We start from the raw sequence: 7,820 nt of genomic DNA, 5'->3' as shown, positions 1-7,820 counted from the left end.
TATGTGGCAGTGTTTATGCAGCTTCCCTTTTCAAATGCACATTTAGGGCAGATGGTCTTCAAAAAATGGTGTTGTCACATGGATTGTTACAGTCATTGTTATCTTTGGACCGGCTCCCAAATAGGGCTACATTTTCTAAAAGGTCACCAAGATTCTCAGCCGAAGTTGATTACCGTCACAAATAAACCTTGAAGAGCGCCAAACTCTGTGTTATTTCACAAACAGTGTTGAAGCGTTCACATCGGCAAATTATTTACTTATGGAAATCCTATTTGAAATGACCAGCAACAAWGGCTGTTTATTTATTCTGATAGATGAGAAACTGCATTTACATTTTAGTCATTTAGCAGATGTTTTATACAGAGCGACTTACAGTAGTGTGTACATACATTGTTTTAGTACTTTTGCATACTGGTCCCCCATGGGAATCGAACCCACAACCCTGGTGTTGTAAGCACCATGCTCTACCAACTGAGCCACACAGGATCTTTCAGGACTTCAGCTTTTTTTTCTCCTCCCAACTGAGTAGGAGAGCATGTACATTTTATCTCAGTGAGAAAGCCAACCTTCTGCAGGCTGATCTTAGACAGCACATACTGTTATGATTTAATATGAAACAATTTATTTCCTCAAATTTCCTTACTACCAGTCCAGCATATAAATGCACTTTGGGGAAAATAGGATAATTAAGCAATAAGGCCAGATGGGGTGTGGTGTATGGCCAATATACCACGGCTAAGGGCTGTTCTTATTCACGACACAACGCTGAGTGCCTGGATACAGCCCTTAGCCTGGGTATATTGGCCATATACCACACCCCATCGGGCCTTATTGCTTAAGGCTCCAAGGTGAGGGTGAACTTTAGAGCTCAGATCTTGTGCCCTCTCATAGGAGAAGCCTGCCAGGGCAAGCCAGAGCGAACAACCAAAACTTCACTGTGGTCACAAACAAGTCTTCCCCTATATCCTCAATATGTTATTATGGCAATAAGATTGTACGGAGCTTATAAGTGACTTAAGGGCCAAGAATTAGAGGACTTTATTTAGCCCACATTAATTGTTTACCAGGCCTTTCAGCTCATGTTGGAGTACTGAAGTTACTCGTGTTTTAACATTTGTGACAGTGTGGATTTTAATTCTAACCCAGATATTAGGCCTAATGATAATAAACAGAAGCTATCACAAAAGTCTTTATGAAAGGGAATGGTGTACATATCAATGTTAGGTTTCCATTCTGTTTCAGGATCACAACTAAAGCTTTTAGCATTTTGTCCAGTATAGTATCTTTCTCTTCCCTCCTCAAGGTAACTGAATACTCCTGCATCTTTCCTTAAAATGGATGGAAATGTAAATTACAGTACATCAAATTGAATGTGGTGGTTATTCACTAGCCAAAAACAATACTATTGACATGAAAAGCCCACAGCTTTTCATATCAGTGGATTGTGGTTGCAAGCGCTTCTACAAAATGCCCAGTGTATGTCAAAATGTATCAGTGTGTATTCCATTGAAAATGTGCACTATATAACACTCAAGTCAAGTCAATTTCTCCTTTCTGCCTGTTGTGTATTTAACTGCAATGTCTCAGTATGAATGCGTGTGGCGTATGAAAATATGAGTGGGGCAGGCCACTCCGAATAAGATCATGGCGTCTCAGTAGGTAAATGTCTACTTGTATGGATGTCTGGACACTGAACTGCCAGTGACCTGATTGCGTGAGGAGAAAAAAACAGAGTCGGCGCTGTGTGTGGTGAAGCAAACTAAATGAGAGACAACAATGATTCGTTACAATACTTACATCACTTACTATGAATTCATTGATCTCATTATTTAAGCTTGGCCTACATCATTCAACATTATCAAATCTTATGCTAAAGCCTACAGTATATCGTAAATTAAAGACGTTGGCCTTACTTGTATTCCCTGCAGGCGACACGCAGAAAGCCTGGCCATCTCTCGGTTGACCCCCCCCCCATGGGTCATCTGGAGTCTCATCAGCCTCATGTGCTCTCTCTAACAGGCCCCAGGGGCAACACAGTGGCTGGACAGAGGGGGCAAGGCTTGACAATGGGTAGTAGAACCACAGGCCTTGTCAAATAAAGGAATGTTTCCTGCGCTCTTTAGCAACATTTTATGTCAACAACAGCTTTAGTCACTGGTGGTTTATCTGACAAAATTGCCCTCTGTCATCAGCTCATTTCTAACCTTTAGCTCTATGTCTTTGGGCAAGGAGTTTTATTTTAAAAGTACCCATGCTCGGGGCCTCCCGAGTGGCACAGCGGTCTAAGGCATTGCATTGCAGTGCTAGGGATGTCACTACAGATCCGTGTTCAATCCCAGGATGGGTCACGACCGGGAGAATCGGCGCTCAATTGGGCCAGCGTTGTCCGGGTTAGGGGAGGGTTTGGCCGGCTAGGATGTCCTTGTACCATCGCGCTCTAACGACTCCTTGTGGCGGCTGGGCGCATGCACGCTGACATCGGTCGACAGCTGTACGGTGTTTCCTCTAACACAATGGTGTGGCTGGCTTCTGCGTTAAGRGAGCAGTGTGTCAAGACGCACTGCGGCATGGCGGGGTCATTTTTCGGAGGACGCAACATTCGCCTCTCCCAAGTCTGTACGGGAGTTGCAGCGATGGGACAAGACTGTAACTACCAGTTGGGGGAGAAAAAGGGGTAAAAATAATGACATTAAAAAAAAGTACCCATGCTCACTTTCTCCCAGTGTTTTTTGTCCCTGCCAATTTCATCTAAACTCAGCAAAAAAAGAAACGTCCTCTCACTGTCAACTGTGTTTATTTTCAGCAAACTTAACATGTGTAAATATTTGTATGAACATAACAGGATTCAACAACTGAGACATAAACTGAACAAGTTCCACAGACATGTGACTAACAGAAATTGAATAATGTAACAGTCAGTAACAGTCAGTATCTGGTGTCTTCCCTGTAAAGCACAGTGTTGAGATTGCCTGCAATGACAACAAGCTCAGTCCAATGATGCTGTGACACACCGCTCCAGACCATGACGGACCCTCCACCTCCAAATCGATCCCGCTCCAGAGTACAGGCCTCGGTGTAACGCTCAGTCCTTCGACGATAAACGAGAATCTGACCATCTCCCCTGGTGAGACAAAACCGCGACTCGTCAGTGAAGAGCACTTTTTGCCAGTACTGTCTGGTCCAGCGACTGTGGGTTTGTGCCCATAGGCGACGTTGTTGCTGGTGATGTCTGGTGAGGACCTGCCTTACAACAGGCCTACAAGCCCTCAGTCCAGCCTCTCTCAGCCTATTGTGGACAGTCTGAGCACTGATGGAGGGATTGAGCCTTCCTGGTGTAACTCGGGCAGGTGTTGTTGCCATCCTGTACCTGTCCCGCAGGTTTTTCTTTCCATTTTTTCCCCCACATTTATTTAACCAGGAGGCCAGTTGAGTACAAGTTCTCATTGACAACTGCGACCTGGCCAAGATAAAGCAAAGCAGTGCGACAATAAACAACAACACAGAGTTACAAGTGGGATAAACAAGCGTACAGTCAATAACACAACAGAAAAATCTATATACAATGTGTGCAAATGGAGTAAGGAGGTAAGGCAATAAATAGGCCATAGTGCGAAGTAATTACAATTCAGCAAATTAACACTGGAGTGATAGATGTGCAGATGATGATGGGCAAGTAGAAATACTGGTGTGCAAAAGAGCAACAACAACAAAAAGTAAATAAAAACAATATGGGGATAAGGTAGGTAGTTGGATGGGCTATTTACAGATGGGCTGTGTACAGCTGCAGCGATCGGTAAGCTGCTCAGATAGCTGATGCTTAAAGTTAGTGAGGGAGATATAAGTCTCCAACTTCAGTGATTTTTGCAATTCGTTCCAGTCATTGGCAGCAGAGAATTGGACGGAAAGGCGGCCAAAGGAGGTGTTGGCTTTGGGGATGACCAGTGAGATATACCTGCTGGAGTGCGTGCTACGGGTGGGTGTTGTTATAGTGACCAGTGAGCTGAGATGAGGCAGAGCTTTACCTAGCAAAGACTTATAGATGACCTGGAGCCAGTGGGTCTGACGACGAATATGTAGTGAGGGCCAGCTGATGAGAGCATACAGGTCGCAGTGGTGGGTGGTATATGGGGCTTTGGTGACAAAACGGATGGCACTGTGATAGACTGCATCCAATTTGCTGAGTAGAGTGTTGGAGGCTATTCTGTAAATGACATCGCTGAAGTCGAGGATCGGTAGGATAGTCAGTTTTACGAGGGTATGTTTGGCAGTGTGAGTGAAGGAGGKTTTGTTGCGAAATAGGAAGCCGATTCTATATTTAATTTTGGATTGGAGATGCTTAATATGAGTCTGGAAGGAGAGTTTACAGTCTAGCCAGACACCTAGGTATTTGTAGTTATCCACCTATTCTAAGTCAGAACAGTCCAGAGTAGTGATGCTAGTCGGGCAGACGGGTGCTGCGATCGGTTGAAGAGCATGCATTTAGTTTTACTAGCGTTTAAGAGCAGTTGGAGGCCACGGAAGGAGTGTTGTATTGCATTGAAGCTCGTTTGGAGGTTTGTTAACACAGTGTCCAAAGAAGGGCCAGATGTATACAGAATGGTGTCGTCTGCGTAGAGGTGGATCAAGGAATCACCCGCAGCAAGAGCGACATCATTGATATATACAGAGCAAAGAGTCTGCCCGAGAATTGAACCCTGTGGTACATCCCATAGAGACTGCCAGAGGTCCGGACAACAGGCACTCTAATTTGGCACACTGAACTCTGTCTGAGAAGTAGTTGGTGAACCAGGCGAGGCTGTCATTTGAGAAACCAAGGCTATTGAGTCTGCCGATAAGAATACTGTGATTGACAGAGTTGAAAGCCTTGGCTAGGTCAATGAAGACGGCTGCACAGTACTGTCTTTATCGATGGCGGTTATGATATCGTTTAGTACCTTGAGCGTGGCTGAGGTGCACCCATGACCAGCTCGGAAACCGGATTGCACAGCGGAGAAGGTGGGATTCGAAATGGTCAGTGATCATTTTGTTAACTTGGCTTTTGAAGACTTTAGAAAGGCAAGTCAGGATGGATATACAGTTGAAGTCGGAGGTTTACAGACACAGGCTGGAGTCAGTAAAACTCTTTTTTCAACCACTCCACAAATTTCTTATTAACAAACTATAGTTTTGGCAAGTCGGTTAGGACATCTACTTTGTGCATGACACAAGTCATTTCCCCCCCCAAAAAAATTCTAAAAAAAATTCCCCAAAGAATTGTTCACAGACAGATTATTTAATTTATAATCACTGTATCATAATTCCAGTGGATCAGAAGTTTACATACACTAAGTTGACTGTGCCTTTAAACAGCTTGTAAAATTCCCCCAAAATTATGTCATGGCTTTAGAAGCTTCTGATAGGCTAATTGACAGAATTTGAGTCAATTGGAGGTGTACCTGTGGATGTATTTCAAGGCCTACCTTCAAACTCAGTGCCTCTTTGCTTGACATCATGGGAAAATCAAAAGAAATCAGCCAAGACCTCAGAAAAATAAAATTGTAGACCTTCACAAGTCTGGCTAATCCTTGGGAGCATTTTCCAAATTGAAGGTACCACGTTCATCTGTACAAACAATAGTACGCAAGTATAAACACCATGGGACCACGCAGCCGGCATACCGCTCAGGAAGGAGACGCGTTCTGTCTCCTTCCTGTACTTTGGTGGCAAAAGTGCAAATCAATCCCAGAACAACAGCAAAGGACCTTGTGAAGATGCTGGAGGAAACAAGRWCAAAAGTATCTATATCCACAGTAAAACAAGTCCTATATCGACATAACCTGAAAGGCCACTCAGCAAGGAAATAGCCACTGCTCCAAAACCGTCATAAAAAAGCCAGACTATGGTTTGCAACTGCACATGGGGACAAAGATCGTACTTTTTGGAGAAATGTCTTCTGGTCTGATGAAAACAAAAATAGAACTGTTTGGCCATGTTTGGAGGAAAAAGGGGGACGCTTGCAAGCCGAAGAACACCATCCCAACCGTGAAGCACGGGGGTGGCAGCATCATGTTGTGGGGGTGCTTTGCTGCACGAGGGACTGGTGAACTTCACAAAATAGATGGCATCATGAGACAGGAAAATTACGTGGATATATTGAAGCAACATCTCAAGACATCAGTGTGGAAGTTAAAGCTTGGTCGCAAATGGGTCTTCCAAACGGATAATGACCCCAAGCATACTTCCAAAGCAAAATGGCTTAGGACAACAAAGTCAAGGTATTAGAGAGGCCATCACAAAGCCCTGACCTCAATCCTATAGAAAATTTGTGTGCAGAACTGAAAAAGCATGTGCGAGCAAGGAGGCCTACAAACCTGACTCAGTTACACCAGCTTTGTCAGGAGAATGGGCCAAAATTCACCCAACTTATTGTGGAAGCTTGTGGAGGGCTACCCGAAACATTTTACCCAAGTTAAACAATTTAAAGGCAATGCTACCAAATACTAATTGAGTGTATGTAAACCATGACCCACTGGGAATGTGATGAAAGAAATAAAAGCTGAAATAAATCATTAGCTTTGCTATTATTCTGACATTTCACATTCTTAAAATAAAGTGGTGATCCTAACTGACCTAAAACAGGGAATTTTTACTAGGATTAAATGTCAGGAATTGTGAAAAACTGAGTTTAAATGTATTGGCTAAGGCGTATGTAAACTTCCGACTTCAACTGTAGGTCTGTAACAGTTTGGGTAGACCCCCTTTGAAGAGGGGGATGACCGCAGCAGCATTCCCATCTTTAGGAATCTCGGACAATACGAAAGAAAGGTTGTACAGACTAGTAATAGGGGTTGCAACAATGGCGGCAGATCATTTTAGAAAGAGAGGGTCCAGATTGTGTAGCACAGCTGATTTGTACGGGTCCAGTTTTTTTTTTAGCTCTTTCAGAACATCTGCTATCTGGATTTGGGTGAAGGAGAAGCTGGGGAGGCTTGGGCAAGTAGCTGCGGGGGGTGCAGAGCTGTTGGCCGGGGTTGGGGTAGCCAGGAGGAAAGCATGGCCAGCCGTAGAGAAATTGAAATTCTCGATTATCGTGGATTTATCGGTGGTGACACAGTTTCCTAGCCTCAGTGCAGTGGGCAGCTGGGAGGAGGTGCTCTTATTCTCCATGGACTTTACAGTGTCCCAAAACTTTTTGGAATTAGTGCTACAGGATACCAATTTCTGTTTGAAAAAGCTAGCCTTAGCTTTCCTAACTGACTGTGTGTATTGGTTCCTGACTTCCCTGAAAAGTTGTATATCGCGGGGACTATTCGATGCTAGGGCTGTACACCACAGGATGTTTTTGTGCTGGTCGAGGGCAGTCAGGTCTGGAGTGAACCAAAGGCTATATCTGTTCTTAGTTCTACATTTTTTGAATAGGGCATGCTTATTTAAGATGGTGAGGAAATTACTTTTAAAGAACAACCAGGCATCCTCTACTGACGGGATGAGGTCAATATCCTTCCAGGATACCTAGGACAGGTCGATTAGAAAGGCCTGCTCACAGAAGTGTTTTAGGGAGCGTTTGACAGTGATGAGGGGTGGTCGTTTGACCGCGGACCCATAACGGATGCAGGCAATGAGGCAGTGATTGCTGAGATCCTGATTGAAAACAGCAGAGGTGTATTTGGAGGGCAAATTGGTCAGAATAATATCTATGAGGGTGCCCATGTTTACGGATTTAGGGTTGTACCTGGTGGGTTCCTTGATAATTTGTGTGAGATTGAGGGCATCTAGCTTAAATTGTAGGACGGCCGGGGTGTTAAGCATATCCCCTTTTAGGTCACATAACAGAATGAACT

This window comes from Salvelinus sp. IW2-2015, linkage group LG23 (genome assembly GCF_002910315.2).
Source record: "Salvelinus sp. IW2-2015 linkage group LG23, ASM291031v2, whole genome shotgun sequence".
NCBI lineage: Eukaryota > Metazoa > Chordata > Actinopteri > Salmoniformes > Salmonidae > Salvelinus > Salvelinus sp. IW2-2015.
The sequence above is the reverse complement of the archived record's forward strand: the minus strand, read 5'-3'. Positions refer to the sequence as shown.